Below are 23004 nucleotides of genomic sequence, written 5' to 3'. Positions count from 1 at the left end.
CATAAAACAGAAAACACACTGGAACAAAGCATAATTGACTGAGCATTCCAGTCATGTGGTATGTGACAACTTACTGATGTCCTAAATAATTAATACAAATATCAATTCAGTACATTTTGCAGATAAAATAATTAAAAACAAAGAAGTCACCTAGGTTATATCAAAGACCTTACATTCCATAACAACTGAGTTCAATATTCCTAGGTTAGGGCTTCACAGTGTTTTAAACTCAAGATTGGAGCATGCCACCAAACTATAGTATGTCTTGAATTAGCTGTTATTACTGACACACTCCTTCTAGGGGTTGCTGTAATATCTGCTAGACTCACCCTGTGGTCAGTTTATCTCTGAAGAAATATAAGATAGGACTGTTCACAGACAAATAATTCATGTCTGTTCCTGTGACCACAGAGGATCATGCTTCTGTAACATTTTTAAAATGCTCTCTTTCCAGAGCAGACCCAGAGTGTCTGGATGGCTTTTTGTTTAGAATGTTGCAAGAGTTATAACTAAAAGTAGCTTGAAAAGAGTTATGCACTGGCTCACTAAGACAGATAAAGCAAAGCTGAAATTTTAATTAGTGGTAGCTCAATCGTCATTTGGATTTGCTTATTTATTTTTCTTTCTTTCTTTCTCTTTTATTCTTTTTTTCTTTTCTTTTTTTTTTTTTTTTTTTTTTTTTTTTTTTTTTTTTTTTTTTGCATTCACAAACCCAATCAAAGGCTTCCACTTACAATTGTTTGGTTAATGATAAATAAAGACAGTTTAAATGTTTCAGTAAGTCAAGTAACTCATCAAATCTGGGTTTGAATTATTACTATTACTAGTCAGCAACTCCATCCAAATAACATCGATATTGCACTCTCAAATAGGAAAGAAAAAAAGTACAGCTGCAGCAAATGCTAAAGTTTGCATACTGAGCATTTAAAAGAAACACCCCACTCTGCGTTCTTTCCTCTGCCACTCTACTTTGATAATGTGAATCTGTCATATTTTACTTCAGCAAATAAAGCACTCTGCTGAGAATATAAAAAGTTATAAAAGTGTAATCATAAAAGACTAAATATTGGTAGGCATGTGAACTTTCTTTTAAGAAAAACAAAAAATAGTCATTGTTATCTATGTAAATAACTATCCTGTTATAGAGTGTTCCAGTTATTGAAAAGGGGCCCTTAAAAAACCCAACTGCCTATGTGTAAACCCTACCCCCTCTTGCCTCTTAAGAAAGAACTGAGGGAAGAGTCATTTAATGTGCAAATCAGAAAAACAAATGAGGAGGAGCAGGAACTTCTTGAAATGATGTTCCCAATCAATTTGTGGTTTATTATTTTACAGTATCAACAGTCAAAAAGTAAAATAATCAAAGATGTCTTAAGAATACACAAACAGACCTTCATCTTTGCATTCCATTCCAAACACAAAAAGTGTGTACAGCATGTTTAATAATATGCAATATGCAAAAGCTTTGTGTTGCTGTTAGCAACATCTACCCCACCCACCCTCCTTATTCACAAGTGTACCTCTATTAACCACAATTACATCACTAAGCCTGTTAGTTTGGGGTTCAAAAATTTGTTAAAACTGGAAAATCTTTGTGTAAGGGCTCCACTCATTTGACTTCAGGTTGTACACTTCCACAATATTCAAAAACTGATTGCCATCGAATCCTCCCACTGCGTAAATAGTATTCCCTACAGCTGTGATCCCAGCATTGCTCCTTGGTTCCATTCATTTCTAGTTGGATCATACATCTCCATACAACTGATGGCATGAGAACCCTCAAAGCCACCACCTACAAACAGTTTTCCATCAAGCACAGCAACTCCAACTCCTCACCTCATGGATGCAATTAAAGTCTAGGTGTTAGTTTCAGGATTGCATTGTTCTACTGTGTTCAGACAATTCCAAGATTCTGCACCACCAATTATGTACAAATAACAACCAGGTTCACAAACTGCAGACTGGTGTCTATGAATGTTAAGAGGAGCACAGCTTGTCCACGACTTCATTACAGGATCAAATACATCACAATTTTTCAGGCGTTTTTGATTATATGGATCAGAGCTACCAACAATGTACAATTTCCCATTCAGAGCACATACTCCTGCATTACAATGGTTAGTTCTCAACTCTGGAACAGGGGTCCAGTCACATCAATGCTTGGATCATACATTTCTCCACAACTCAAGTCATCTGAGTGTCCATTTGATCCACCCACCCAACACATAGAGCTGTCCTATCAGCACAGCCATTTGAAAGCAGGCTCTTGGTGTTCTCATGGGAGCAAGGAAGGACCAATGATCTGTATGTGGAACATAGCACTCAACAATTTGAAGACATTCCTCTCTGTTATAAATACCTGCAGCTATGAGTTTGCCATTCATCTCTGCTGTCCCTAGTCTGGACCATGCATAATGCATGGGAGACATGGGCTTTTCTAGGATATTGTCAAGCTTCATCTCAAAGCTTAAACTCTTGCTCATTTTTGAAGTACTTGTTGGTGATCTCTGTGGACTATTCTGCCCATGCAGAAAAATGACACAGAATGTACCATCCAGCATAGCCAGGCACAAGTAAGTGTTATTTGAAGTCTTTTCAGAAGCAGCTGGTCCAGTTATTCAGGGTACCGAAGGGGTGCTACCTGAGGGTCAAAGGGGGGAGAGAAAGAAGGATACCAGGCAAAGGGGGTTCAATTGTCGAGGTCTGGTTTAATTTTCTGGGGTACACAGGTTTTAAGCTTTCAGAGGAAGGGCTCGCCTCAAGGCAAGAACAAGAACATTCTTGGCAGTATCAGCAGGAAGAGATAAGGGTCCTCTGGTGGAGACATCTGATGTTTGCACAATCTGGAGCATCTCTTGGTTATCTCAGAACATCCCTTCCACTGGCAGTTCATGGGGAGAGGCTCTTCTTTGTTTTACTCAGGACCTTTGCCCTGCCAGCCCTCTGGGTTGTTAGAGAGGGTCCATTATGGCTTCCCACAAGCAGCGATTTCCCACTCATGTTTAGGACTTTGCATTGAAGCATTTGGAGAAGAGAGACATCCAGTGGAACTGCCACTTATCTGCTTATGGCCATGCTCACGGGATGGTTTTTTCTGCACAAACTAAATGTGGTCATCATCACTGCCAAACACCTCAGCCTGTCCATCTGGTGGGTTCCCATCAAGCAGCTTGTGATCAGCTGAGTAGTACATGGTTTGAACCTCTTCCATGAGCTCTTCCAGGCTGTCTCCATTCTCCCAGATGCTACACTACACCCAGTTGATCAACTTTGTATACAACTTGCCATTGCTAGGCAAGCAAACATTTTCCAGCATTACCTCCAACTTTAGTCTCAGAAGATTAAGAAATTCCTCTTCTTCTGAAATTTGTAACAAATGCTCCTGAATAAACATCAAATTTATTCAACAAAAAGGAGTCTCCTATACAACTTGCAAAATTTCGATAAGAGATGCAGCTAGTAACGTCCATTCTAGATAGTAAATAATCTCCACAGACCTGTTTGACTTGGCCATCTTCAGCTTTTTTGCTGCAGAGTAAACATCTTTTACCAATTCCTTATCAGTTTTCAACTGAGCAGTGTATACATAATTCACTTTGTGTAATTCAGCAAGATTACAACAGCTTCTGGATTGAGATCATCCAACTTCACATAAGAAACTCCATGAGGGTCACTGTCACTATTGAAGATTCCAAATAGATAGGGACTACAGCAAGCCAGGACTGCCCTGTGTGCTAGCACCTCACAGCCACAGACCTGAAGGCAGACATCACAGAACTGCCTGCTTTTTCTCAAGGCATTTAATTTGGCAACAGAAGATTCAATAAAATTTTCATCTTCAAAGATCAAATATCCATTAGGAATCATTTTTCCTTATAAATTTGACAACTGTTACTGAAGAGAAATGTGTCACTGACAGTGCAAGTGATCCAAAGACAAAGGAGTGTTGAAACAAAGCACTTCATTACAGGGTGAAGATAGGTGGCTGGGTGAAGGTTCATGTCTTAGACTTTAATGGTGGTTCCAGAACTAGCAGGCTTGAAAATGATGTAATCACGTTCTTAAAAGCTATAGACATGAATTTCTTCTGTGATAATCATACATCATAATCTTGTCCCTAGGAGGCAGTCTGTTTGCTTATTTTTTCATATTAAAGTCCCTGCTTTATCTGAATAGCCACACATTCACACATTTACATAATCATTCAAAAGTAATTTAAAATAAAGTCAGATGTGTTGCCTACCATGCTCACACTGTAAGAATATCACCCTATTTAAAAATTGCTTTACAATGTTGCTTAGCAACAATTTGGTCATTTAATTCCAAAGCTATTTCTAAACTACAAAGCTTTTTGTAGAAAAGAAACCAAATATTCTCGATTTTCACTTCTCACTGAAAATGTAGCAGTCCTGTGTTTTGTCTTAAACACAATCATTTTAACATCTTGGAAATCACATTGTCTGTTGAGATGTTTATGTCCTTTTATTTAAGACATTGATAAAAATGAAGTCAACTCCTCTTTGGTCTGCTTATTCAGTTGTTTAAGATAATATCCAACTTAAGGCAAAAACTATAAGCAAGCTAATCTTTTACTTATGTGAGCTAATCATTTGAGAAAAACAGATTAAAATGCAATCTTTTGTTTTGATAATGAGTTAAGAAGAGATTAAGTAAGGGCTTAATATTTAAATCAATCAGACACAGTAAACAAGGCACCCATGCATCTTTCATAAGCACTTGATACATTGTGCTTTGTGTCAGAGTTTGTAAATATTTGATAAATTACATTGTTGTTTGTGTTCCTTAAAGTCAGATATATAGTTTGTTTATCTTTGAGTTCCTTGTAATCTAGGAATGAATGCTATATGACAGGAAATTCATAAATATGTGCCAAGGTAAATATATTAGTAATAGTAATAATCATAATATCTGAAGTAGTCATCTATGTGCAATACATTTTTCAAGTATTATCTTTTAATATTAAAGATGAATTACTACTAACTTTCTCTAAGACAGACTATTGCAACACCTTAAACAGAAACTAAAATAGTTGGTTTTTATTTTTATTAGGGATAGGTCAATTAAGTACTTGTATTCTAAAGAATTGATGGGGCTAGCAGTTGTTTTTCAGAAATGTAGGTTTCAGGGCACACAGAAACAGAGTGGCATTGTCTCTGTGTTTGTCCTGCTATGTCTGATCTCCATTCTAGTAAGTTTCCCCTTTCAGAAATCTCTTCTTTGTTACTCTCAGTTCAGTGTTCACGATGAGGTACTTATATCTTGAGTATAGGGATGGAAATCTATTCATCTCTGCTTTTTGACAATCACCTTTCTTCCATCATATAAAGCCATTATTCAGCAATACATGTCTCAAGTGAAATACACAATTGATAGTTCTAGGACTTTTCTTGCAGGTGGTGATAAAGGTGTTCTTTATGTTGGCAACACTGGATGTTTTGACTTAATTCTAGAATTGTTGTGGCCATTAATTCTTAAGCAATGCCTTATTGAGAATGCAGCTATTTTTAAAAAAATTATTTCAGCTAAATATGTTAGAATAAATGCTATAAGCAGTATTCAGCAATAGATGCTAATCTTATTGGGTGAGCGGTTGACAAGAAAATGGATATCGGCAAAGTATAGAGTGTCTCTCATATAATCTATTAGTTACTAAGAGAAAAATATTATTCTTTCAATACGAAACCTGGTTAGGGAACCGAACTGTAACCCAATCTTCACTGTCAAGAATGCCAGTTATAAGATATTCATTCATATTGCATCCTCATTTTTATAAACGTATGGGGGAAAATCATAAATGCTGTGCATTCCTGTCAAAAGTACATGACTTCAAGATCACTCTGAAAAAACACCACACAAGCATAAATCATGATACAGCTATGAAATGACTGACAGTTTTTGCCATGATTAATGGCAATCTTTAAGTGACAAAGCCCATGGACTTGCCTCAAATTGGAACATATTTTGATTATTCTTTGTATGGCTGTTCTGCCACATAAAATATCCAGCAGTAGGATTGTTAGGCTCTTCTACTTCCATGGCACAGCTTATTTACTATTACTTTTATTTTTCATTGTGTTTGCTGTTGTCAGTCTAGAAAATGGCTCATGGCCAATGAGATATTTCTCAAAAAGAAGTATGCAGTGTAAGTACTATAAATCAAGGCAAGTCTATTCATTTTAGTCATTTTGTATGGATGGCCCTTGTGCTAGACAGTTTTATCTTAATTTGATAAAAGCTAAAGTCATGAGAGGAAGGAACTTTAGTTAAGAAAATGCCTCTATATGGTCAGTCTGTAGGCTGGCCAGTGGAATATTTTTTAAATTAGTGATTGATGGTGGAGGGCCCTTCCCATTGTGGGTGGTATCATCCTAAGGATAGTAGTCCTGGATTCTATAAGACAGCCAGCTGAGCAATAAATGGGAGCAAGCCAGCAGGCAGTACTCCTCCATGTCCTCTGCACTGGCTCCAGCTTCACTGCTTTTGATGATATGAAATTGTGAACAAAATAAACCCTTTCCCCAAGGTTGATTTTTGTCATAGTGTTTCATTACAACAATACTAACCCTAAATCACTGTGCTATACGATGCTATGCTATGCTGTGCTGTGCTGTGCTGTGCTGTGCTGTGCTGTGCTGTGCTGTGCTGTGCTGTGCTGTGCTGTGCTGTGCTGTGCTATGCTATGCTATGCTATGCTATGCTATGCTATGCTATGCTATGCTATGCTATGCTATGCTATGCTATGCTATGCTATGCCATACTTCTCTTCCTGTTCTCACCATGCATATAAAAGCAATATTCAATTGCTTTAATCACTTCTGTGGCTTCCAGTTGCCACTCAGAATAGAAATATGTTGTATAATACACAAATTGCCTTGTGTAATAGAATGTTGTGTCTTTGTAATTGATGTACATATATGTATTGTTTTACATTAATTGCCCTCTCTTAAAAAGTCTTGTCTTTTAATTTTTGACTCTTATATGTGTTTTTTCATAATATTTTGTTCTTAACTCCCTATATCAGCCCTTCTCCTGAAGGATGTGCCTCTCTATAACTGATGGCAAGAACACAATCTTATTGACATCATAAAACTTAGGTTACACTCTGAATGTTGGTCTCATGACTAAAGTGCTTGAATTGTTTGATACGTATTTGGGCTAAGTAATTTTTATTGGTTTTGCTTCATTGTAGACATGAATTCATTATCAATCATAGTTGATAAGAATGAATTCACCAAGTTATGCATTTGGGGAGTGATATGTGATCCTCTTAGGAATGGGTATCTTAAACTTATATTTTATTTTTGTTGTTTGAATAAAAATGGTGTGTACAGACTCATAGGGGATGGCATCATTGGAGGCATGGCCTTTGGAGCAGGTATGAACTTTTTGAAGGAAGTGTTACCAGGAGTGGGGTTTGTGGTTTGAGATGCCTAAGCCAAGTTCAGTGTCTTTGTCTTTTTGCTGCCTGCCTATCCAGATGTAGAACTCTCAACTCCTCCTCCAGCACCATGTCTGTCACCATGCTTCCAAACATGATGACAACTGATTTGTAAAGGTTTAATTTTATTCATGTGCATATCTATGAAAATGGCCCGCCACTCCTCCTGTCAGCTTTGTCCCTCGCACAAGAGTTGAACCTACAATTAGTCTGAGCTCATCACACTTTTCCTTGTCCCCCAGGTGCATCTATCATTACCCAGCACTTTTCATCTTCCTTCCATTTAGCAGCAGCTCTAGTGTATTGTCAGTTCCTTGGCTTGGAATCAATTCCTCCTTCCTGCCAAGTGCAATAGATCCTACAAAGTGTTTCTGTAGTAGTGATGCTGCTACCTAATAGACTAGAACAACACAGCCTCTGGGATTTACTATAAATAGCATGGATCTTCTCTAAGTTCTCCCTCTGCTTCCTCATCAGACTGATTAATATCTACTCATTCATAAGTTGATGCTAGTAGCCTTTCCTAAATTCTGAATCTAATAACCGATTACCACTTGTAATTGGATATTTTCTTTATTTGCATTTCAAATGTTATCCCCTTTCCCAGTTTCCCCATGGAAACCCCCTATCTCACACGACCACACAGCCCTGCTTATATGAGGGTGTTCCACTACCCACCCACCCCCTCCCACATCCCTTCCCTGGCATTCCCCTACAATGGAACATTGAGCCTTCACAGGTCCAAGGGCCTCTCCTCCCATTGATACCCTACATATGTAGCTAGAGTGATGGGTCCCTCCATGTTTACTCTTTGGTTGGTGGTTTAGTACCTGGGAGCTCTGGGGGTTCTGGTTGGTTGATACTGTTTTTCTTCCTATGAGATTGCAAACTCCTTCAGCTCCTTCAGTCCTTTCTCTAACTCCTCCATTGGAGACCCCATGCTCAGTCCAATGTTTGGCTTCTAGTATATGACTCTGTATTTGTCAGTTCTGGCAGAACCTCTCAGGAAACAGCCATATCAGGCTCCTGTCAGCAAGAACTTCTTGGCATCTGCAATAGTGTTTTGGTTTGGTGACTGTAAATGGGATGGATCCCAAGGTGGGGCAGTCTCTGGATGGCCTTTTCTTCAGTCTCTCCTCCACACTTTGTCTCCATGTTTCCTCCAGTGAGTATTTTGTGCCCCCTTCTAAGAAAAACCAAAGCATCTACACTTTGTCCTTCCTTCTTCTTGAGCTTCATGTGGTCTGTGAATTGTATGTTGGGTAGTCTTGTGTAGAACTTGAGTTTGGGGGCTAATATCCATTGATCAGTGAGTGCATACCATGTATGTTCTTTTGTGATTGGGTTACCTCACTTAGGGTGATATTTTCTAGTTCCATCCATTTGCCTAAGAATTTCATGAATTCATTGTTTTTAAAATCTGTGTACATTGTATAAATGTACCATATTTTCTGTATCCATTCCTCTGATGAAGGACATTTGAGTTCTTTCCAGCTTCTGGCTATTATAAATAAGGCTGCTATGAACATAGTGGAGCATGTGTCCTTGTTATATGTCAGAGTATCTTTTGGGTATATGCCCAGAAGTGGGTATAGTTGGGTCCTCAGGTAATAAATACTATGTCCAATTTTCTGAGGAACTACCAAACTGATTTCCAGCATGGTTTTACCAGTTTGTAATCCCACCAGCAAAGAAGGAGTGTTCCTCTTTCTCCACATCCTTACCAGCATCTGCTGTCACCTGGGTTTTTGAACTTAGCCATTCTGACTAGTGTGAAGCAGAATCTCAGGATTGTTTTGATTTGCATTTCCTTGAAGACTAAGGATTTCTTTAGGTGCTTCTTGGCCAGTTGAGAGTCCTCAATTAAGAATTCTTTGTTTAGCTCTGTGCCCCGATTTTTAGTAGGGTTACTTGATTCTCTGGAGTCTAACTTCTTGAGTTATTTGTGTATATTAGATATTAGCTTTCCATCAGATGTAGTATTGGTAATGATCTTTTCCCAATCTGTGGGTTGCTGTTTTGTCCTATTGACAGTATCCTTTGTTGTATAGAATCTTTGTAATTTTGTGATGTCCCATTTGTTATTGTTATTAGAATATAAACCATTGATGTTCTGTCCAGGGATTTTTCTCTGTGCCCATGTGTGCTCTTCCTCACTTTCTCCTCTATAAGTTTCAGTGTATCTGGTTTTATGTGGAAGTCTTTGATCAACTTGGACTTTGTTCAAGGAGCTTTGTACAAGGAGATTAGAATGGATCAATTTGTATTCTTCTACATGCTGACCAACAGTTGATCCAGCACCATTTGTTAAAAATGCTGTGTTTTTTCAACTGGATGGTTTTAGCTCCTTTGTCAAAGATCAAGTGATCATAGCTGTGTTGGTTCATTTCTGGGTTTTCAATTCTAGTCCATTGATCTATTTGAACACCATACAGTTTTTTCAGTATTGCTCCATTCTGCTTGAGGTCAGGGATGGTGATTCCCACCAGATGTTCTTTTATTGTTGAGAATAGTTTATCACTATCCTTTTTTTTATCCCAAGTGAATTTGAAAATTTTTCTTTCTAAATCTATAAAGAATTGAGTTGGAGTTTTGATGAGGATTGCATTGAATCTGTAGATTGATCAATCTACATTGAATCAATCCATGAACATGGGGTTTCTTTCCATCTTCTGAGATCTTCTTCATTGTTCAGTCTTTGAGTAGTGTGGCTTCATAGAATGTTCCTTCTATTTCAATTTTGTGAGATAGTTTGAAGACTACTGATATTAGGTATTCTTTGAATGTCTGATAGAATTTTGCACTAAAACGAGATGGTGCTGGGCATTTTTTGGTTGGGAGAATTTAATGACCACTGTTATTTCTTTAGTGGTTATGGAACTGTTTAAAATGTCTGTTTGATCCTGATTTACTTTTGGTATCTGGTATCTGTCTAGAAAATTGTTCATCCAGATTTTTGAGTTTTGTTAAATAAAGGTTGTTTGTAGTAGGATATGATGGTCTTTTTTTTTTTAATGTTCTCAGTTTCTGTTATTATGTCTCCCTCATTGTTACTGGGTTTGTTAATTTGAATACTGTCTCTGTGTCCTCTGGTTAATCTGGCTAAGAGTTTATCTATCTTGTTGATTTTCTCCAAGAACTAATTCCTGGTTTTGATGTTTCTTTGAATAGTTTTTGTTTTTGTTTGTTTCTACTTGGTTGATTTCAGCCCTGAGTTTGATCATTTCCTGCCTTCTACTCCTCTTGGGTGTATTTGCTTCTTTTTGTTCTAGAGCCTTCAGATATTCTGTAATGCTGCTGGTATATGCTCTTTCCAGTTTCTTTTTGGTGGCACTTAGAGCTATGAGCTTTCCTCTTAGCACTGCTTTCATTGTGTCCCATAAGTTTGGGTATGATGTACCTTCATTTTCATTAAGTTCTAGAATGTCTTTAATTACTTTTTTTATTTGTTCTTTGACCAAGTTATCATTGAGTAAACCATTGTTCAGCTTCCATGTGTATGTGGGCTTTCCATTGTTTTTGTTGTTGTTGAAGATGAGCCTTAGTCGTGATCTGATAGGATGCATGGGATTTCAGTCTTCTTGTATTTGTTGAGCCCTATTTTGTTACCAATTATATGGTCATTTTTGGAGAAGGTACCATGAGGTGCTGAGAAGAAGGTATATTCTTTTGTTTTAGAATAAAATGTTCCATAGATATCTGTTACATCCATTTGGTTCATCACTTCTGTTAGTTTTATTGTGTCTCTGTTTAGTTTGTGTCTCCATGATTTATCCATTGATGAGAGTCAGGTGTTGAAGTCTCCCACTATTATTTTGTGAGGGGCAATGTGTGCTTTGAGCTTTAGTAAAATTTCTTTTATGAATGTGGGTGCCCTTGCATTTGGAGTATATATGTTCAGAGTTGAGAGTTTATCTTGGTAGATTTTTCCTTTGATGAGTATGAAGTGTCCTTCCTTATAATTTTTGATAAGTTTTGGTTGAAAGTAAATTTTATTTAATAATAGCTACTCCATCTTGTTTCATGAGACCATTTGTTTGGATTTTTTTCCCAGCCTTTTACTCTGAGATAGCATCATTGTCACTGAGTTGTTTTTCCTGTATGCAGCAAAATACTGGGTCCTGTTTACATTTCCATTTTCTTAGTCTATTATTAGGGAATTGAATCCATTGTTGCTAAGTAATATTAAGGAAAAGTGATTGTTGCTTCCTGTTATTTTTATTGTTAGAGGTAGCATTATGCTTGTGTGGTTACCTTTTTTTTGAGGAACTGTTGAAAAAAATTAATCTTTTGCTTTTTTTAGCATGTAGTCTGTCATGGAATATCTTGGTTTCTCCATCTATGTTAACTGAGTGTTTTGCTTGGAATAGTAGCCTGGGTTGTCATTTGTGCTATTTTAGGGTCTGTATGACATCTGCCCAGGATCTTTCAGCTTTCATAGTCTCTGGTGAGAATTCTGGTGTAATTCTGATAGATCTGCCTTTATATATTATTTGACCTTTCTCCTTTACTGCTTCTAATAATCTTACTTTGTTTAGTGCATTTGGTGTTTTGACTATTATATGACAGGAAGAATTTCTTTACTGGCCCAATCTATTTGGAGTTCTGTAGGCATCTTGTATGTTTATGGGCATCTTTTTCTTTAGGTTAGGGAAGTTTTCTTCTATACTTTTGTTGAAGATATTTACTGGCCCGTTGTGGTGGAAATTTTTGCTCTCTTCTATACCTATAATCTTTAAGTTTGTTCTTCTCATTGTGCCATGGATTCTTCAATGTTTTGGGTTAAGAGTTTTTTTTGCATTTTGCATTTTCTTTGACTGTTGTGTCAATGTTTTCTATGGTATCTTCTGCACCTGAGATTCTCTCTTCTCTCTCTTGTATTATGCTGGTGATGCTTGCATATATAACTCCTGATCTCTTTCCTAGGTTGTCTCCATTTGTGATTTCTTTATTGTTTTTATTTCCATTTTTAGATCCTGAATGGTTTTGTTCAATTCCTATACCTGTTTGGTTGTGTTTTCCTGTAATTCCTTAAGGGATTTTTTAGTTTTCTCTTTAAGGGCTTCTACCTGTTTACAGGTGTTCTATATTTCTTTAAGGTAGTTATTTATGCCCTTCTTCAAGTCTTCCATCATCTTCATGAGAAGTGATTTTACATCCAAAAATTTTTGATGGTGTATCCAGTTCTTGCTGTTGTGGGAGAACTGGGTTCTGATGCTTCCAAGTAGTCTTGGTTTCTGTTGATTGTGTTCTTGTGCTTGATTCTCAGCATCTGGTTATTTCTAATGTTAACTGTTCTTGTTGTCTCTGACTGGAGCCTTTCCCTTCTGTGATCTTGGTTGTGTCAGAACTCCTCAGAATCCAGCTGTCTCTGTGATTCTGGGATCCCACTATCTTGAGATTCTGGGTTTGTCAGAGCTCCTGGGAGTCAAGCTGCCTCCAGAATCCTGAAATCCTGGTGTGAACAAGTTCCTGAGATCCTGCTGTGTCCGAGTTACTAGAATTCAAGAATTCTCTGGGTGTCACATGGGTGGGTAGGGTGCCACAGCCCTGGGTTTGCTCCAGGCAGAGGAACAAGTTGGAAGGAACTAGTGTCTCTGGCTGACCAGGGGGCATGTGTTTCCCTGATTCCTGTGGGGGTCCTAGTTACACTGGGTATTGGGAAATATGTTGTGGCCTCAGCTCTGATTTTATGTGTGTCAGAGCTCCAGTGCTCCTGGGTATGTACTACCAATTACTTTGTATGGCTAATATAGTTTTATCCATTCATTTTTTGTTTCTATTGGAACAAGTATATTTTAACATGCCTAATCTTAGAGAATGAGAAGAACCAGAAGGAAGAAGAGTATTCAGGATTCTCCATTGTTTTTTATTCTTAAATCATACGTATCCAGCACACTCTAAGAAGGGTGAATGTAAAGGCTTCTGGTGGCTTTTATTGTTGTTGTTTTGTTTTGTTTTTCTTTTTAGGATGCTCTCGCTACATACTTGTGGATCTCTAGAGATCATGGAACTCACTCTGTAGACCAGGTTATATTTGATCTCACAGAGATCTACCTTCCTTTGCCTCCCAGTTTTGGGGATGAATGACACGAGTCACCATGCTACTAGGTCAGTTTTGAGCATAAACAAAGGTCACTCACTGTACTGATTTTAGTGTTTAGTTAGAGGGAAATGATATAGATAGAGACACTGTAGAGAACCTGGGCATGGAGCCAGGAGAAGTTACTCTTTGTCTTGGCCATGACAAAATATTTCTCTAAGTTCATATTTATATTAACTACTTTCTGATAATCTTTAGATATGACTTTATTAACTAAAACTGCCAATTGCCTTTGTTTATAATATTTTAATATTATAGAATATGATTTCTTTTTGAATCCACAATGTGGATTTTTGAATCCACAGTGGTGATGAGTGAACCATTGATATCATTGCTGGGTATTTCCATAAGCATTTTGGTGCAGAGAGACCATATCATATCCTTGCTACCATCTTAAAATCTAAGGATAATATGTGACAGAAGTTCTAGTCTAGAAACCACAGAGATACAAATGGCATATGGCATGTCCATTTGTAATACACATCTACATGGCTGCATGGGATGTAGCCATCACTTTGGTTCCATACTGATATGAAGTTACCATTTGGAGTCCCTGGAACCAAATGGAAACTTCCCATTCCATCTGTCATATCAAATGCCTAGTAACAATAATGATCTCCTTTTTCATTTAATATTTAAAAATATTAAAAATTTATTTAATATTTTTAGATATAATTCTTACACAATAAACTGGACATAATTAAACTATTAAGTTTGCTGTGTTAGCATTTGCATAAGATTTGTCATAATCAAGATATTAAAAACTTTATCAACTCTATTGACTTCTTTTTAATGATGCTTCATAGTTTATCCTCTTTTTCCATCTTTTCCACCCACAGGTAACTAATGATTTTAATTTTTCATATAATCAATGGATATTATTTTAGTTTATTGGAATTGAAAATAAATGAGAACAGGGACTGAAAATGTAGTATAGATGATTTGTTTCTGTTCTGTGTGTTTATTTTGATATCCAATATTTCCTTGTGTGCAGAAATTATTAATTTTAAAATTAAACTTTATATATTACTTGGTTCTAAAACAAAACTTAGGAAAAAGTACAGAAGCTTTTGGGTCATCTTTATCTGACATATAAGTAGGTCCATGCCTTATTAACACTGGCTCCCAGGGTGATATAATGCCTACACTACACTTGTCTACATTGGCATGTTCTCATCACCCACATTCCTTTGTTTGCTGTAGGGTTTACTCTTGATGCCCTACATAGAATGGATTGAGACAAGTCATAATGCTATATATCCCCTACTTCAGTCTCTTCCTGAGTATTTCAATGTCTCAAATGTTCCTCTGTTTTCTTTCCACTCATTCTCATCCTCCCCTCATTATTAACCAGTGGTAACTAGCCCTTTTTCTTTCTTCTTTCCCCCTATATCTTTTTTTAAAAGATTTATTTTTTATTTTATTTTATTTTTTTGAGACAGGGTTTCTATGTGTAGCCCTGGCTGTCCTGGAACTCACTCTGTAGACGAGGCTGGCCTCGAACTCAGAAATCTGCCTCCCTCTGTCTCCCAAGTACTGGGATTACAGGCGTGCAGCACCATCACCCAGCGAGAAAGATTTATTTTATTTATATGAATACACTGTAGTTATCTTCAGACACACCAGAAGAGAGCATCTGATCCCATTACAGATGGTGGTGAGCCACCATGTGGTTGCTGGGAATTGAACTCAGGACCTCTGATAGAGCAGCCAGTGCTCTTAACTGCTGAGCCATCTCTCCATCCCTCCCCCTATTTCTAGTTTTGCCTTTTATCTAATATCTTCGAGTTTCAATAACATACTTAATAACTTTTTTCACTTAGTAATAAGTACTTATGTTTACCTTATATCTTTTCATTGCATGGTAGATCATTTATTAGTGATGAGTAGTATTTTAGTTTTTGGTTTGTTTGTTTGTTTGTTTTTGATACCATGTTACTTGTTTCCCATTTATATACTGTAGGAGATTTTTCTTAGATTTGTTACTGATCAGCAAAACTGCTACAGACATTTCTTTCTGGGTTTTCTGTGCATATAATTTTAAAATTTTTTAATAGACACAAGGAAGTACAGTTGCTGGGTGGATTATATGTTAAAAGTTTGTCTAACCCCATAAAAACCCAATAAACCATCTTTCAAATTGCCTATTTCATTTTTCATTCTCAGCACAAATGGGAATTCCTGTGACTTCACCATTTCACCAGCATTTGATGATGGTACTAGCTCTGTGATTTTTTTGTTTTTTCATTTTGAATAATTACATTGTGCTCTCTCAAAATTTTTTTAATTTGTGGTTTGCTTATTTTCTTACTGTTAAACATTAAGAGTTCTTCAAATATGGTGAATTATAATCCTTTATTAAGCACGTCTTCTGTATATATTCCATGGAATTCTGTGGTATGACTTTTTTTTTAATTTTTTTTATTCGGTATATTTTTTATTAACATTTCAAATGATTTCCCCTTTCTTAGCCCCCCCACTCCCAAAAAGTCCCGTAAGCCCCCTTCTCTCCTTCTGTCCTCCCACCCACCCCTTCCCACTTCCCCGTTCTGGTTTTGCTGAATACTGCTTCATTGAGTCTTTCCAGAACAAGGAGCCATTCTTCCTTTCTTCTTGTACCTCATTTGATGTGGAGATTATGTTTTGGGTAATCCAGGTTTCTAGGTTAATATCCACTTATTAGTGAGTGCATACCATGATTCATCTTTTGAGTCTGGGTTACCTCACTTAGTATGATGTTCTCTAGGTCCATCCATTTGCCTAAGAATTTCATGAATTCATTGTTTCTAATGGCTGAATAGTACTCCATTGTGTAGATATACCACATTTTTTGCATCCACTCTTCTGTGGAGGGATACCTGGGTTCCTTCCAGCACCTGCCAATTATAAATAGGGCTGCTATGAACATAGTAGAGCATGTATCCTTATTACATGGTGGGGAATCCTCTGGGTATATGCCCAGGAGTGGTATAGCAGGATCTTCTGGAAGTGAGGTGCCCAGTTTTCAGAGGAACCACCAGACTGATTTCCAGAGTGGTTGTACCAATTTGCAACCCCACAAGCAGTGGAGGAGTGTTCCTCTTTCTCCGCACCCTCTCCAACACCTGCTATCTCCTGAATTTTTAATCTTAGCCATTCTGACTGGTGTAAGGTGAAATCTCAGAGTTGTTTTGATTTGCATTTCCCTAATGACCAATGAAGTTGAGCATTTTTTAAGATGTTTCTCCACCATCCGATGTTCTTCAGGTAAGAATTCTTTGTTTAACTCTGTACCCCATTTTTTAATAGGGTTGTTTGGTTTTCTGGAGTCTAACTTCTTGAGTTCTTTATATATATTGGATATTAGCCCTCTATCTGATGTAGGATTGGTGAAGATCTTCTCCCAATTTGTTGGTTGCCAATTTGTCCTCTTGATGGTGTCCTTTGCCTTACAGAAACTTTGTAATTTTATGAGGTCCCATTTGTCAATTCTTGCTCTTAGAGCATATGCTATTGGTGTTCTGTTCAGAAACTTTCTCCCTGTACCGATGTCCTCAAGGGTCTTCCCCAGTTTCTTTTCTATTAGTTTCAGACTGTCTGGCTTTATGTGGAGGTCCTTGATCCATGTGGATTTGAGCTTAGTACAAGGAGACAAGGATGGATCAATTTGCATTCTTCTGCATGCTGACCTCCAGTTGAACCAGCACCATTTGTTGAAAAGGCTATCTTTTTTCCTTTGGATGTTTTCAGCCTCTTTGTCGAGGATCAAGTGGCCATAGGTGTGTGGGTTCATTTCTGGATCTTCAATCCTGTTCCATTGATCCTCCTGCCTGTCACTGTACCAATACCATGCAGTTTTTAACACTATTGCTCTGTAGTATTGCTTGAGGTCAGGGATACTGATTCCCCCAGATTTTCTTTTGTTGCTGAGAATAGTTTTAGCTATCCTGGGTTTTTTGTTGTTCCAGATGAATTTGATAATTGCGCTTTCTAACTCTGTGAAGAATTGAGTTGGGATTTTGATGGGTATTGCATTGAATCTGTATATTGCTTTTGGCAAAATGGCCATTTTAACTATATTGATTCTACCGATCCATGAGCATGGGAGGTTTTCCCATTTTTTTGAGGTCTTCTTCCATTTCCTTCTTCAGAGTCTTGAAGTTCTTGTCATACAAACCTTTCACATGCTTGGTAAGAGACACCCCAAGATACTTTATACTATTAGTGGCTATTATGAAGGGGGTCATTTCCCTAATTTCTTTCTCAGCCTGCTTATCCTTTGAGTATAGGAAGGCTACTGATTTGCTTGAGTTGATTTTATAACCTGCCACTTTGCGGAAGTTGTTTATCAGCTGTAGGAGTTCTCTAGTGGAGATTTTTGGGTCACTTAGGTAGACTATCATGTCCTCTGCAAATAATGATAGTTTGACTTCTTCCTTTCCAATTTGTATCCCTTTGACCTCCTTATGTTGCCGAATTGCCTGAGCTAGTACTTCAAGTACAATATTGAAAAGATAAGGAGAAAGGGGGCAGCCTTGTCTAGTCCCTGATTTTAGTGGGATTGCTTCAAGTTTCTCTTCATTTAGTTTGATGCTGGCTACCGGTTTGCTGTATATTGCTTTTACTATGTTTAGGTATGGGCCTTGAATTCCTGTTCTTTCCAAGACTTTAAGCATGAAAGGATGCTGAATTTTGTCAAATGCTTTTTCAGCATCCAATTAAATGACCATGTGGTTTTTTTCTTTGAGTTTGTTTATGTAGTGGATTGCATTGATGGATTTCCGTATATTGAACCAAACCTGCATTCCCGGGATAAAACCTACTTGATCATGGTGGATGATCGTTTTGATGTGTTCTTGGATTTGGTTGGCAAGAATTTTATTGAGTATTTTTGCATCGATGTTCATAAGGGAAATTGGTCTGAAGTTCTCTTTCTTTGTTGGATCTTTGTGTGGCTTTGGTATCAGCGTAATTGTGGCTTCATAGAAGGAATTGGGTAGTGTTCCTTCTGTTTCTATTTTGTGGAATAATTTGAAGAGTATTGGTGTTAACTCTTCTTTGAAGGTCTGATAGAATTCTGCACTGAAACCATCTGGTCCTGTACTTTTTTTGGTTGGAAGACTCTCTATGACTCCTTCAATTTCTTTAGGCATTATGGGACTGTTTAGATGATCTATTTGGTCCTGATTTAATTTTGGTATTTGGTATCTGTCAAGGAAATTGTCCATTTCCTCCAGGTTCTCCAGTTGTGTTGAATATAGGCTCTTGTAGTAGGATCTGATGATTTTTTGGATTTCCTCAGTTTCTGTTGTTATATCTCCCTTTTCATTTCTAAGTTTGTTAATTTGGATTCTTTCTCTGTGCCCTTTGGTCAGTCTGGCTAAGGGTTTATCTATCTTGTTGATTTTCTCAAAGAACCAGCTCCTGGTTTTTTGGATTCTTTCTATGGTTCTCTTTGTTTCTACTTGATTGATTTCAGCCCTGAGTTTGATGTTTTCCTGCCTTCTACTCCTCCTGGGTGAAATACCTTCTTTTTGTTCCAGGGCTTTCAGGTGTGTCATTAAGCTGGTAATGTATGCTCTCTCCATTTTCTTTTTGGAGGCACTCAGGGCTATGAGTTTTCCTCTTAGCACAGCTTTCATTGTGTCCCATAGATTTGGGTATGTTGTGTCTTCATTTTCATTGTGTTCTAAAAAGTCTTTAATTTCTTTCTTTATTTCTTCCTTGACCAAGGTATCATTGAGTAGCATATTGTTCAATTTCCACGTGTATGTGGGTTTTCTGTTGTTTTTGTTGCTATTGAAGACCACTTTTACTCCATAGTGATCTGATAGGAGGCATGGGATTAGTTTGATCTTCTTATATTTGTTGAGGTCTGTCTTGCGACCAATTATATGGTCGATTTTGGAGAAGGTACCATGAGGTGCTGAGAAAAAGGTATATTCTTTTGCTTTGGGATAGAATGTTCTATATATGTCTGTTAATTCTAATTGTTCCAAAGCTTCAATTAGTTTTATTGTGTCCCTGTTTAGTTTCTGTTTTCCTGATCGGTTCATTGAGGAAAGTGCAGTGTTGTAGTCACCCACAATTATTGTGTTAGGTGCAATGTGTGCTTTGAGCTTTAATAAAGTTTCTTTTACGAATGAGGGTGCCCTTGCATTTGGAGCATAGATGTTCAGGATTGAGAGTTCTTCTTGTTGTATTTTTCCTTTGACCAGCAAGAAGTGTCCCTCAGGGTCTCTTTTGATGACTTTGGGTTGAAAGCCAATTATATCTGATATTAAAATGGCTACTCCAGCTTGTTTCCTGAGACCATTTGCTTATAAAATTGTCTTCCAGCCTTTTACTCTAAGGTAGTGTTTGTCTTTGACCCTTAGGTGTGTTTCCTGTAAGCAGCAAAATGTAGGGTCCTGTTTACGTATCCAGTCAGTTAGTCTATTTCTTTTTATTGGGGTACTGAGTCCATTGATGTTAAGAGATATTAAGGAATAGTGATTGTTACTTCCTGTCATTTTTGACGTTATTTTTTAAATTTGATTGGTTAACTTCTTTTTGATTTGATGAAAGGTTACTATCTTGCTTTTTCCAGGGTGAAGTTTCCCTCCCTGTATTGGTGTTTTTCTCCTATTATCCTTTGTAGGGCTGGGTTTGTGGATAGATATTGGGTAAACTTGGTTTTGTCATGGGATATCTTAGTTTCTCCATCTACGGTGATTGAGAGTTTTCCTGAATATAGTAGTTTTTGGCTGGCATTTGTGTTCTCTTAGAGTCTGCATGAGATCAGCCCAGGATCTTCTAACCTTCATAGTCTCAGGTGAAAAGTCTGCTGTGATTCTGATAGGTCTTCCTTTATATGTTACTTGGCCTTTTTCTCTTACTGCCTTTAATATTCTTTCTTTGTTTAGTACATTTGGTGTTTTGATTATTATGTGACGGGAAGTATTTCTGTTCTGGTCCAGTCTGTTTGGAGTTCTGTAGGCTTCTTGTATATTCATGGGCATCTCTCTCTTTAGGTTAGGGAAGTTTTCTTCCATAATTTTATTGAAGATATTTGCTGGCCCATTAAGCTGTAAATCTTCACTCTCATCTATGCCTATAATCCTTAGGTTTGGTCTTCTCATTGTGTCCTGGAATTCCTGGATATTTTGGGTTACAAGTTTTTTGCTTTTTGCATTTTCTTTAACTGTTGAGACCATGGTTTCTATGGTATCTTCAGCGTCTGAGATTCTTTCTTCTATCTCTTGTATTCTGTTGTTGATATTTGCATCTATGTCCACTGATTTCTTCCCAAGGCTTTCTATCTCCAAAGTTGTCTCCCTTTGAGTTTTCTTAGTTGTTTCTACTTCTGATTTTAGATCCTGGATTGTTTTGCTTAGCTCCTTCACTTGCTTGTTTGTGCTTTCCTGTAATTCTTTAAGAGATTTTTGTGTTTCCTCTTTCATGACCGCAGCCTGTTGAACAAAGTTCTCCTGTATTTCTTTAAGTGATTTTTCTGTTTCCTCATTATTGGCTTTTGTATTCTCCTGGATTTGTTTCAATGATTTTTGTGTTTCCCTTGCAAGGGCTTCTAACTTTTGATCCATTTTATCCTGAATTTCTTTAAGTATGTCCTTCATGTGTTCCTGTACCAGCATCATGACCAGTGATTTTAAATCCAAATCTTGTTTTACTGGTGTGATGGGGTATCCAGGACATGCTGGTAAAGGAGAATTGGGTTCAGATGTTGCCATATTGCCTTGATTTATGTTAGTGATTTTCCTGCGTCTCCCTTTTGCCATCTAGTTCTCACTAGTGTTAGTTGGTCTTGTCAATGCTGGACTCACCAGTGCAAGCTGCCCCTTCCCAGGTGGCCTCTGGTGCACAGCTTACCTCCTGCACTGCCTGGAGACAGGGTGTAGTTGTCCAGGCCGTTCACATCTCCAAGTCCTGAAAGAGGCAAGTGGGACATCCAGATGGCCAGCAGGGAGCAGTCGGTGTGCTCCAGTGAATCCAGCGGGCCCTAGCAGGAGCCTTCGGGTGTCTGCTTCGGGGTCTGAACAGCCTGGGCAACAGCACCCTGTCTACAGGCAGTGCAAGAGGTAAGTTGTGCACCAGAGGCCACCTGGGAAGGGGCAGCTTGGACTGGTGGGTCCAGCATTGACAAGACCAACTAACACTAGTGAGAACTAGATGGCAAAAGGCAAACGCAGGAATGTCACTAACAGAAATCAAGGCAATATGGCAACATCTGAACCCAATTCTCCTTTACCAGCATGTCCTGGATACCCCATCACACCAGTAAAACAAGATTTGGATTTAAAATCACTGGTCATGATGTTGGTACAGGAACACATGAAGGACATACTTAAAGAAATTCAGGAGAAAATGGATCAAAAGTTAGAAGCCCTTGCAAGGGAAACACAAAAATCATTGAAATAAATCCAGGAGAATACAAAAGCCAATAATGAGGAAATGCAAAAAAAACTTAAAGAAATACAGGAGAACTTTGGTCAACAGACTGAGGTCATGAAAGAGGAAACACAAAAATCTCTTAAAGAATTACAGGAAAGCACAAACAAGCAAGTGAAGGAGCTAAGCAAAACCATCCAGGATTTAAAATCAGAAGTAGAAACAACTAAGAAAACTCAATGGGAGACAACTTTGAAGATAGAAAGCCTTGGGAAGAAATCAGGGGACATAGATGCAAATATCAACAACAGAATACAAGAGATAGAAGAAAGAATCTCAGATGCTGAAGATACCATAGAAACCATGGACTCAACAATTAAAGAAAATGCAAATGCAAAAAGCTTGTAACCCAAAATATCCAGGAACTCCAGGACACAATGAGAAGACCAAACCTAAGGATTATAGGCATAAGAGTGAAGATTTACAACTTAAAGGGCCAGCAAATATCTTCAATAAAATTATGGAAGAAAACTTCCCTAACCTAAAGAGAGAGATGCCCATGAATATACAAGAAGCCTACAGAACTCCAAACAGACTGGACCAGAACAGAAATACTTCCCGTCACATAATAATCAAAACACCAAATGTACTAAACAAAGAAAGAATATTAAAGGCAGTAAGAGAAAAGGGCCAAGTAACATATAAAGGAAGACCTATCAGAATCACAGCAGACTTTTCACCTGAGAGACTATGAAGGCTAGAAGATCCTGGGCTGATCTCATGCAGACTCTAAGAGAACACAAATGCCAGCCAAAACTACTATATCCAGCAAAACTCTCAATCACCGTAGATGGAGAAACTAAGATATTCCATGACAAAACCAAGTTTACCCAATATCTATCCACAAACCCAGCCCTACAAAGGATAATAGGAGGAAAACACCAATACAAGGAGGGAAACTTCACCCTGGAAAAAGCAAGATAGTCTCCTTTCATCAAACCCAAAAGAAGTTAACCAATCAAATTTAAAAAATAACGTCAAAAATGACAGGAAGTAACAATCACTATTCCTTAAT

General features: G+C 37.7%; 1 pseudogene; it reads right to left on the bottom strand.

The window, feature by feature from the left end:
* Positions 1 to 1575: 1575 nt before the first annotated feature.
* On the bottom strand, positions 1576 to 3867 carry LOC127670840 (influenza virus NS1A-binding protein homolog; annotated as a pseudogene).
* Positions 3868 to 23004: the final 19137 nt, after the last annotated feature.

The sequence above is a fragment of the Apodemus sylvaticus genome, chromosome 20 (assembly GCF_947179515.1).
Source record: "Apodemus sylvaticus chromosome 20, mApoSyl1.1, whole genome shotgun sequence".
NCBI classification, from domain to species: domain Eukaryota; kingdom Metazoa; phylum Chordata; class Mammalia; order Rodentia; family Muridae; genus Apodemus; species Apodemus sylvaticus.
This window is presented reverse-complemented; position numbering and strand designations above follow the sequence as displayed.